The sequence below is a fragment of the Garra rufa genome, chromosome 9, assembly GCF_049309525.1.
Source record: "Garra rufa chromosome 9, GarRuf1.0, whole genome shotgun sequence".
Taxonomy (NCBI): domain Eukaryota; kingdom Metazoa; phylum Chordata; class Actinopteri; order Cypriniformes; family Cyprinidae; genus Garra; species Garra rufa.
Genome location: NC_133369.1, coordinates 4,810,464 through 4,823,580, shown reverse-complemented (window position 1 = coordinate 4,823,580; position 13,117 = coordinate 4,810,464).

Here is a 13,117-nt window from a genome sequence, read left to right as displayed (position 1 = left end):
GTTGTTGCCGATGACCTATTCATGCAGGCTTTCATATAAAGGACCCCTGCCACAACATTTGCAGACCTTCAATGAGGGATTTTGCACTGTTGGCCACTGAGGTTCATTCAAAATGACAAAATGGTGAAATACTTGTGATGCACATTTTCAGTGCACTGTAAAAAAAACCCACACAAAAAAAAAAACCCACACATACTTTAAAGGTGTCATTCATATCAAATGGTCTTTGATCTGTTGAAGCTGCTGATTAAAGAGCTTGATTTATAAACCATGCAACTTCTGGAAGCCAAAATCTATGCAAACACTTTTCATTTTCTATTTTGTGGCCTCACATGTATCAAATGCATGAGAAACATTTATATGTCAGTGACAAATATGGGCTGAAGTTTATTTAGAGGAGCATTTCAGACGATTGGAGGATGTTTTACAATGAAATGCAACTCTTTCTAGTTCAAAATGTAATGTTTAATTTAGTGGTACTTGCCTTTTCTGTGTCATTATTTGTGAGAATTTCTGAATAAAGCATTCATTATTTTCCAGTCTCATTAAAAGCCGAAATATTTTGAAAAAAAGAAACTTTAATAATAAATAATTTTTAGCATTTCAAAGTCAATTCAGTCTCATTAAAAGCTGAATTTTTATTTCTAATAATAAAAATAATAAAAGTATATTTAATATATTTAAATAAATAAATAAATAAATGACTACATTTTTACAGAGATAGGTAAATAAAACCCTAAATAAATATATGAATAAAAAATGACAAAAGTAAAATAAATAAAAAGTATATTTAATAATAAAAGTATATTTAATATATTTAAATGAATAAATAAATAAATGACTAAATTATTACAAAGATAGGTAAATAAAGCCCTAAATAAATATATGAATAAAAAAGGACAAAAGTAAAATAAATAAAAAGTATATTTAATAATAAAAGTATATTTAATATATTTAAATAAATAAACAAATAAATAACTAAATTATTACAGAGATAGGTAAATAAAGCCCTAAATAAATATATGAATAAAAAAGGACAAAAGTAAAATAAATAAAAAGTATTTTTAATAATGAAAGTATATTTAATATAGTTAAATAAATAAATAAATAAATGAATGACTAAATTATTACAGAGATAGGTAAATAAAACCCCAAATAAATATATGAATAAAAAAGGACAAAAGTAAAATAAATAATAAGTATATTTAATAATAAAAGTATATTTAATATGTTTTAAATAAATAAATGAATTAATAAATAAATTAATAATTAAACAGATAGCTAAATAAAACCCTAAATAAATATATAAATAATAAAAAAGAAAATGACAAAATTAAAAAATTAAATTAAATTAAATAAATAGTATATTTAATAATAAAATTCTTTGAAAAGTTGCTTTATTTATTTATTTCTTATTATTATTTTACTCTCTTTAAAATATACAGAACCATGTAGACAAACAATCAGCCATACAACAGTGAGTGGCAGACACAAGTATAGTAAAAAAATTAATAAATAATGAAAAATTATTACACAGATAGCTAAATTAAACCCTAAATAAAAATATGAATTAAAAAAGAAAAGGACAAAATTAAAATAAATAAATTGTATATTTATTAATAAACTTCTTTGAAAAATTGCTTTATTATTATTATTATTTTGCTCTCTTAAAAATATACAGAACCATGTAGACAAACAATCAGCCATACAACAGTGAGTGGCAGACACAAGTACAGTAAAAAATTAATAAATAATAAATAAATAATTACACATATGTAATAAATAATCACATATAAATAAATATATGAAAAAAAAGAAAAGTTACAAATAAATAAATAATAAGGTAAACTTGTCAGTTACAAACACAACTTTTTAAAATATTGTTTTTGAAGTAAATCCTACACCACCATCTACAGTGGATAGTTTTAAGACACTGCATAAAATTTGTGCTTAAAATTTCAAAATGCACATAAAAAGCAGTGGCTCCTTATCTCTAAAACTGAATTTTAAAATGTATTTATTAACTCATTGCATGAATGGACTTACTTTCTGTCTTTCTTTGCATGTCCCCGTCTCTGTTTCTCTCTCTGGGCCTCTCTAAGGGACGGTGATTACAAGTGAATGTGTGCTGCTTGTGTCATGCCAATTAATGAGGAAAGCTTAAGGCCTGTGTGAACGCAGCGAAAGGAGAAAGCTGTTGTGCCATCTCCATACATTTCCATACTAAATAGGTTGGAAAGTCCTCCTTTCTCGGTGGCACTGCCACAAACTCTTATTGGCAGACTCGCACACTTCTGAGCAAACTTGGCTCGGAGCGCAACCTTTCCAGCGTTCCAGAGGACCGTGCTTGTGTTCAGGAACGTCTCTGGAGCGCAGGATGTGTCGCGCTTTGTTGCCCGCTGATCCTGCGCTGCTGTCACACTTAATGGTCCTATCACATTCGCATTGGCAAAAAATAATTCAAATGATAATTATCTGAAAATTGCATCAGTAATTGAATTCCAGCCGGCATAGCAGAGGTAGGTGGGTCAGTAACGTGAGGCACATTTTTGTGTCCGCATCTATTAAGTTATTCAGAAACACAAATGCAATTCGTACGGATGATGACTTGAATACACTTCATTCTGGATCTTAATTAAAACTCATTTTAATAAATACATTTTTTTGCAGAGCTTAAAGTCAAAAATGTCTAGGTGGTGTGGCAGTCCAGAGATTGCTAAAAAAAAAGGCTTTAAAATGCTGAAATTATTATTATTATTTTTAAATGCTTTAATAATAATTTATAATAATATAATATGAAATAATATAATAAAATACAACATTGTTAGTTATATTATTTATTTTATATATATTTTTAGATAATTATTTTTATAACAGTATTTAAAACAATATTTATTAATAATAATACATTTAATAATAATACTTTATCATAATCTATAAAATTTATAAATAATAATACATTTAATAATAATAATTTATCATAATATATAATATAAAATAATATAATAAAATACAACATTGTTAGTTTTATTGTGTATTAAAGAAAGCTGGAATTCTATTTTTATAACACTATTTAAAACAACATATTTTATATTATTTATATTGATAATTTATATTATACAATTATATTGTTTTATATAAAATGCTGAAATTCTTTTTAAAAAGTAGCTTTAATAATAAAATTAATAGGATACTTAAAAAAAGAATTTCAGCATTTTATATATAATACAATTATAATTGTATAATATAAATTATAAATATAAAATATATTGTTTTAAATATTGTTATACATTTTTTTGCTAAAAATAAATTAGAATTAACAAGGTTTTATTATATTATATTATATTATATTATATTATATTATATTATATTATAAATATATGATACATCATTATTATTATTAAATGTTATTTATTATTAAAGCTACTTAAAAAAAAGAATTTCAGCATTTTATATATAATGCAATATTATTGTATAATAGTTATTAAAAATATTAATAATATAAAATATATATAATTTTTTTGCAGGGTTTAAAGTAAAAAATGTCAAGGTGGTATGACTGTCCAGAGATTGTTCAAGAAAAAAATCATTAAAATTCTGAAATTATTATTATTATTATTGAAAATTATTTAATAATCATTTATAATAATATAATATAAAATTATAAAATAAAATACAACATTGTTTTATATATTGTGTATTAAAGAAAGCTGAAATTCTGTCAATCATTTTTGATTCTGAATTTTGAAAAAGTTGCTTTAAAAATAAATTTAATAAATAATAATACATTTAATAATAATAATAATGTATCATAATATATAATATAAAATAATATAATAAAATACTTATTGGTTATATAGCAAAGCTGAAATTCTTTAATAATCATTTATTTTTAGCAAATAATTTTTATAAAAATATTTAAAACTATATACTATATATTATTTATTTATAATTTATATTATACAATATATTATATATAAAATGCTGAAAATCTTTTAAAAATGTATCTTTAATAATACAATTAATAAATATTAAATTAGTTTAATAATAATAATTTATCATAATATAAAATAATATTATAAAATACAACATTTTTTACATTTTGTGTATTTAATAAAGCTGAAATTTGTTAATAATAATTTATTATTGGCTAATTATTTTTTATAACAATATTTCAAACAATATAATAAAATAATATTATTACATTAAATCATATTATATTGATATTTATTATTGGTGAAATTCTTAGAAAAATGCCATAATAATTATTTATAATAATATAATATAAAATAATATACAACATTGTTTTTAAAGAAAGCTGAAATTCTTTTAGCAAATTATTTTGTATAACAATATTTAAAACAATATATTTTATATTATTTATATTTATAGTTTATATTTTACAGTTATATTGTATTATATATAAAATGCAGAAATTCTTTGAAAAAATATAATAAAACAATATTGTTATTGTCATATTATATTATAAATGTCCATTATTAAGAAAAAATTACATCAATAATAATAATTTATTATCATTAAATTATTTATTATAATTATTAAATTATTATATGATAGAAATACAATAAAATACAATGTTTTAATTATTGCATCACTGTTTATTTTTTATAATTCTTAGAAAAATTGCTCAATAATAATTATTAAATTATTTTATATAATATATAAAACAATATAATAAAACAACATTATTAATATATTAATATATATATATATTATTGTTTATTAAGAATTTATAATGATATAATATATAATATAAAATAGTATAATAATATACAAGATTGTTAATGATATTGTTTTTTCAAGCTAAAATTCTTAAATAATAATTTATTATTAGCAAATTATTTCTATAATATATGTAAACCAATATAATAAAACAATATTGTTATATTATATTATAAATGCTTATTATTAAGAGTTGAAATTAGAAATAAATGTAGCTTTAATAATAAAAATAATAATTATTAGTAGTGTTATTATTAAATTATTTATTAAATTATTTCTATTATTAAATAACAAAACAATAAAATACAATATTTCATTTATTACATTATTGTTTATTATTAAAAACTATAATTATTAGAAAATATATCTCAATAATTACTATTAAATTATTTATATAATATGTGACCCTGGACCACAAAACCAGTCATAAGGTTAAATTTTACAAAACTGAGATGTATACATCATATGAAAGCTCAATAAATAAGCTTATCGATGTATGGTTTGTTAGGATAGGACAATATTTGGCTGAGATACATCTATTTGAAAATCTGGAATCTGAGGGTGCAAAAAAATCAAAATTCTGAGAAAATCACCTTTATAGTTGTCCAAATTAAGTACTTAACAATATTACTAATCAAAAATTACATTTTGATATGTTTACAGTAGGAATTTTACAAAAAATCTTCATGGAATATGATCTTTACTTAATTTACTAATGATTTTTGGCATAAAAGAAAAATCAATAATTTTGACCCATACAATGTATTTTTGGTTATTGCTACAAATATACCCCAGCGACTTAAGACTGGTTTTGTGCTCCAGGGTCACATATATAAAACTATACAGTGAAACACAGTATTGTTAATTATTTTTTCTTTATTTTTTGTTTACAATATAATAATATAATATAATATAATATAATATAATATAATATAATATAATATAATATAATATAATATAATATAATATAATAAAAATTGTCAAAAATAAAATAATATAATATTTTTTATATTATTGTTCATCATTCTTAAAAAATAATTAGTTATGAAGCCATTTAAAAATATTGTTTTAGATGTATTTATTCACCCTGAAACAGGATGTGACAGCAAGGTAGGTCAGTAAGTTTCTTAAATATCAGCTACAGTATTTATTATTTTTATTATATGACAAGGTTAGTTCAGGTTTCCAATGTAATAAACCCAAGAAAGCTTAAAATAAATAAATAAATCATCCGAGACATTATCATTTGTCATTGACCCTGATAACAGCTAATTCACTCTTGGCTTAAAGCGAAAACACTGCTTTCAACATGTACTGCCCTTTGTCAAAGAAAGAAAAATCACTGCATACCTGCATTATAACACTTTGAGGGTGAACAAGTAATCATTTTAAATGTTTAATAGTGCATTGACAAGATTCGAGAAAGGCACTGCAGGTCAATTATCATTAAAGTGTTAAAATACTGAACTGCTGAACGTGGCTGCAGTCGAATAGGGTTGGTCTCTCGCTGATGAAGTTGACCTCTGTCTCAGAGCCAGGGCTCTCGCTCAAGCATCTAGTCACTCATGGCAACTATACGACCGCTACAGCTATGCCGTCTAACCAGACACAGTGAGCAATGTTCCCTCCAATTCTACTCGTGCTGAGCAAAACCTATTACCATTGCTCAGACCTTTCAGAGACATAAGCAGAAACGTGCAGTGCTAAAGAAATAGTTCACCCAAAAATGAAAATATGCTGAAAATCTCTTTTCCCTCAGGCCATTCAAGATGTAGATGAGTTTCTTTCTTTATCAGATTTAGAGAAATGCAACATTAACTATTGAGAAATGTGAGAACAAATAATAAATAAAACTGTATTTAACAAATATGTATTTAACATTTTCACAACTGTGAGTGCACTCTTAAAAATAAAGGTGCTTCACGATGCCATAGAAGAACATTTTTTGTCTAAATGGTTCTGTGAAGTACCTTTAACATCTGAAGAACCTTTCTGTTTCACAAAAAGTTCTTAGTGACGAAAGAAGGTTCGTCAGATTATAAAAATATAAGAAAGAGATGTTTTTTTTTTAAAGAACCTTTGACTGAAGTGTTCTTTGTGGAACCAAAAATGGTTCTTCTGTGGCATCACTATGAAGAACCTTTTAAAGCACCTTTATTTTAAGAGAGTAGGCCTATACTGTAAATATTAATCAAAGATAACACAAGTAAACACAACATGCCGTTTTTAAATGAAGTTTTTTTTTATGAAGGGAAAACAAAATCCAAGCCCACATGGCCCTGTGTGAAAAAGTGTTTTTTTGCCCTGGAGTGGCCGGCCGACCAAAATTACCCCGAGAGCACAGCGACGACTCATCCAAGAGGTCACAAAAGACCCCACAACAACATCTAAAGAACTGCAGGCCTCTCTTGCCTCAGTTAAGGTCAGTGTTCATGACTCCATAAGAAAGAGACTGGGCAAAAATGGCCTGCATGGCAGAGTTCCAAGACGAAAACCGCTGCTGAGCAAAAAGAACATAAAGGCTCGTCTCAGTTTTGCCAGAACACATCTTGATGATCCCTAAGACTTTTGGGAAAATACTCTGTGGACTGATGAGACAAAAGTTTAACTTTTTGGAAGGTGTGTGTCCCGTTACATCTGGCGTGAAAGTAACACAGCATTTCAGAAAAAGAACATCATACCAACAGTAAAATCTGGTGGTGGTAGTGTGATGATCTGGGGCTGGTCTGGACCCGGAAAACTTGCTGTGATAAATGAAACCATGAATTCTGCTGTCTACCAAAAAGTCCTGAAGGACAATGTCAGGCCATCTGTTGGTGACCTCAAGCTGAAGCGAACTTGGGTTCTGCAGCAGGACAATGATCCAAAACACACCAGCAAATCCACCTCTGAATGGCTGAAGAAAAACAAAATGAAGACTTTGGATTGGCCTAGTCAAAGTCCTGACCTGAATCCTATTAAGATGATGTGGCATGACCTTAAATAGGCAGTTCATGCCCGAAAACCCTCCAATGTGGCTGAATTACAACAATTCTGCCAAGATGAGTGGGCCAAAATTCCTGCACAGCGCTGTAACAGACTCATTGCAAGTTATCGCAAACGCTTGATTGCAGTTGATTGCGACAGGGATTATGCTAATATATTACCCAGTAGGGTATATCGGTAACAGGCAAAATATTTGAAAATATAACGACTCGTTAAGTCGACTCTTTTTTTGACAGAAAATATGTTTATTTATCATGCACTTTTTTGATTAACAACTTTGCAGCCTGTTTACACTGAAGGATAGCTACGTTACAAACTGCAGAAGAGATATTTTTCAAAAACCCGTATGACCTGCTCTTTAACATCAGCCAAAAGCTGCATGCTTGTTAGAAACAAATCCAATATTAAAGGCGTTTTTAACTTTAAACTGTTAAATATAAGTCCCATATCCCTAATAACCCCATCTCATCTGAATCAGGAGAGAAGTCTGCTCAGATCAAGCACTGTTTACAAGTCAAAACAGTACCTGGATTTTGATGTGAGAAACAACAGGAGATGGACTTTTTCACTAGAGGAAGAGGTATTATGAATTATGGACTCATATTTTGTCTAGAAATGACAGTTTAAAGGTAAAACGTTTTGAAAGATTTGTTTTGTTTGATATTAGCCAGTCATTATTGACTGGTTGAGACCCTGAAGGTATATTTTATGATAATGACTGGTCGTCTGTAAATTATCCTACATATTACACAGCTGCTTTCCAAATGCACAAACATATGGACATTAAATATTTATTTGAGTTTGAAACGATTTCACTATGGTAAAAGAAAGAGACATGGAATGATATGAGAGACATTAAAGTTGCATAACTAGAAAATCATTTGGCCTGTGATGAATCAAGAAATCCAGAGAGCATGCGATAAAACACATATGTGACCATGAACCACAAAACCAGTCATAAGGGTCAATATTTTGAAGTGGAGACTTATACATAATCTGAAATGAATAAGCTTGCCATTGATGTATGGTTTGTTAGGCCAGTACAATATTTAGTCGAGATACAACTATTTGAAAATCTGGAATCTGAGCATTCAATAAAATCTAAATACTGAGAAAATCGCCTTTAAAGTTGTCTAAATGAAGTATATAGCAATGCATATTACTAATCTAAAATTAAGTTCTGATATATTTAAGGTAGGAAATTTAGAAAATATCTTCATGGAACATGATCTTTACTTAATATCCAAATGATTTTTGGCATTAAAAAAAAAATCGATAAATTTGACCCAATTTGACCCGTGCTATGAGTTTGTGGTCCAGGATCACTTATGCTATAAGCACTGTAAACAATGATTTTGTTGATGTTAATAATTAAAACAAACATTACTGGAGTATTATTTGAGAGTTTCATGTTTAATGTGTTACATTGTGTCCATTTCTTTGTCATTATTTGTGAAATTTAGCAATTCCCCAATTGCAAATATTTAGGAAAATTGTGCCAGGCTATTAGTTATTTATTGTTAGTAAGATCTTTATTCCATGCAATGCTATTTTTGCATTTGAGTTATCTTAAAAAAAAAAAAAAAACAAGATAAAACTTCAATTTTGAGAAAAATGTGACCCTGGACCACAAAACATATATCATATATGGCCTTTCTTAATAATGTGCTTGTTGGCAAGTTTGGCCGATAAACGCGGCTAAATGCAGCTAAAGTAAAAATAATCCCAGGGTGGGGCGGGGCGAGCAGAGCTCGCTGGCATTTAAAGGGGCCATGCCTTAAAATGAGCTGAAATTTTGCAGAACTGATTTTGACAAGGTAAAAGGGTGTTTTTTTTACACTACTATTGAGAATTTTAACCAAAGTATATTAGAGACTTTTCATTAAGACCCTAAAGAATCATATGAACTTGTGGAAAATGGGCATCCGATGACCCCTTTAATGGCAGTGGATGGGCACCAAACCTTTGAAAAAACATTCACAGACAAATCAAAATTACACCCTCTGACTCGTGACGATACATTGATGTCCTAAGACACAAAACGATTGTTTTTGCGAGAAACTGAACAATATTTATATAATTTTTTAACCTTTGATATACAGCCATGTCCAACTGTCCCGAGCGTGTGCTTAGCATCAGGCACGTTACCTGTGTACGCACTCTGGCGTAGTATATGCAAACACCGGAAGCGTTTCAAAATGGTAATTACTTGCACTTATCCTGATTGTTCAAACCGGTTTAAAGCTAAAAGATTACTTTTGCTTGCGGGTACACGAGTTGGACATTGCTGTGTATCAAAGGTTAAAAAATTATATAAATATTGTTCAGTTTCTCGCAAAAAACGATCGTTTTGTGTCTTAGGACATCAATGTAAAATGACATCAAGGTAAAAAAATGATATAAATTCTGTTATTTTTTTTTCGCAAAAAATGATCGTTTTGTGTCTTAGGACATCACTGTGTTGTAACATTGGATTTGTCTGTGCATGTTTTTTTTTTTTTTTACTTTCAAAGATTTGGTGCCCATCCACTGTCATTAAATCACTAACAGACGGCAACGGTTTGAGTTAAATATCTTTGTTTGTGTTCTACTGAAGAAACAAAGTCACCTACATCTTGGATGCCCTGGAGGTAAGCAGATAAACATCAAATTTGCATTTTTGGGTGAACTATCCCTAAGTCTTTAATATCACAGAAAAAAAAGAAGAAAAAAAATCAGAAGCCAAGGTAACATTCCCAGTGCCAGTCAAGCACTTGCCATTGCTAACAAACAGCCTTCTCCCAGATATATGAGCAGTCTGAGCTGGAGCAATATCAGGAGTGTGTGGTAGTGTTGCGATGCTCCTGCTCTTGGAGGAGTTGTGTGGGCGTGAACGAATTTGAACAGAAAAATGACAATGATAAACCAAAGCAGGTTGCAGAGACTATAAGAGTAGGGCCACCCGAAAACTCTTGAGACTTATCGAAAAACGTGATTGTGTTTGAAAAGGTCTCGGGCTGTCATAAAAAACTCTGAATGGATGAGGGACACCGGCGTTCAGATGGCAATCTTGAAATGGAAATTATACCACATCTGCTCTGGTGAAATCTTTCTCTGAGCGTTCAAAAACAAACAGAAAGCGCAAACTTGTTTGGATACACAGCAAAAACAGAAGACGAGATGATTCAAATCAATTAGAAATGAGAACGGCTGCAGAAACACAACGTGAAACTCGGTAAAACTTACGTTGTTAACATCCAGTTTTTAAATATTCTAAAAATGTTTTTTTTCTTAGTGATGAGTTATGGAAACAGAAACATTCCATTTGATCATTTGGTATTATGGGAATGTTACTTTTGAACGCTCTCTGAACGTTCTAAAACAAGTAGTTACATTTAAAAAATGTTTTAGAAAAACTGTTACATGAATGATGTATAAATAATGTTTTTATACATTTATTAAAGACTGGATAACTTTGAACGAACATTCTAACAACTTTACTGTTTTTCATAACTTTGAGAGAACCTTCCTCAACATTCTCTGTCATTTAACACTGGCATGCCTATTAAATTAAACTCTTTAAACCGTTAATGTGTGATAAATGCAACATATTGGGACTAAAAATTATTCATACTTAATATATAAAGTTGTGGCAAGGTTTATAAGATCTCTGATCCTTTTCACAATTGATTTCACTGACGGATGCCAAATGAGTGTACTTGCAAAACATTTTTATGCATAGTAAGCCACAAAGCACTTTACACTGCATTAGAGGTCAAATTAGAGCCCACACAGACATATCTTTTAAATGGAGTTGAGTGTACTTACAAGTGCACAGCCAGGCCATCATGATGAAATGACAGTAAATAATGACTTTTTTTGAGTGTGCGATCCCTTCAAAGGCTCAATTGCAGACTGAGTTCATATATTGATATTCAAATGCTGTTGCGACGTCCCTTCACTTCAGTCAGGGCAGCCATCAATCTACAGATGACAGTCAACACCCTGTTAGAACACAATTCTCCAGAGCCATTGACCTTGTGAGAGAGCGGTGTGAATATTCCCACCAAATTACCATCAACGGCGCGAGCCGGTGTCAAAACCACAACCAAAGTCATCATTGTTTCCATCTAATGTTATAAAACATAATGGCATGTTTAAGTTTAGCACTTGCAGTCTAGTGGGTCATTGCTTGTGCATGCTTATACATATTTTTTTAAATAAATATGTGACAGACTGACTGGACCAACAAATGAAGTATTACAACAAAACATCACAGAATATTAGAGGGTTTGCAATTAAGTCACGATTTGGTCAGTTACTCAGATGCACAGCCATATTGGTGATACTAGGATGTAAACGACAGCATGGATTGCATGGTTAATGTACTACTGAAATAGATTTTTTTTTGCTAATTTATGCTGTCTAAACCATGGAAAACATGAGTAGAAGTTGTTAAATCATACAGAGAAGGACTTGGGCGCAGTATTTTGACCATCTAGAGTAAATAGGTGGTAAAGATACGTACAAGCAGTATTAATTAAGATTTTAGCCTAATATTTCACCTATCTGACTGGAAATTATAAAAACAAACACAAATGTTATCAAGATTTTTGCCCTGGAAATCCTGGTTCAGTTTGTTATAACATTTGGTTATAGTGGTTATCTATAGTACTCGAAATGTTTGTTTGGTTCAATGGCATTGTTTTTGTTCAGTGCCACCAATATGGCAGATTGAAGACGTGACATGAAAACACTAATCAAATTCACTTAGTAGTGTTGCTCATGGTGTTTTCCCTCCAAAATGATGTCACTTCCTGGAGGATGAAATCTTTTGTTAATTAAAGGAATTCTAACAAGATGGAAGGTGATATTGATGACATTGACCTATACCAATTAAAACAATGTTTTAAGCATTTAAATACTAGAAATATTTCATCTGAATGTTTTTCCCCAGTCCGACCAATTAGCACAGCCCAAAACCTGACAATAACTGACCATTTTCAGCAGCAATAACCATCAAAATATGCAAGTTTTGTTTGGTTCAATGGCATTGTTTGGCCGATTGATGACGTGTAGTGAAAACACTACCCGCTCAATAGTGTTGCCTGTGGTGTTTTCCCTCCAAATGATACCAATTCCTAGAACGGCTGTTTGGCCGATTGATGATGCATTGTGAAAACACTCTATGAAAATTTGCTTGTGTTGCCTATAGTGTTTTCCCTCCAAAATGATGTCACTTCCTGGAGGATGATGTCAAGAAGGAACTGTTTTTTTTGTTAATTAAAGTAATTGAACAGAATACTAGCAGGATGGAAGGTGATATTGATGACAGTGACCTATATCAATTAAAACAATGTTTTATTTTAAGAATTTAAATACTAGGAATATTTAATCAAAATGTTTTTCC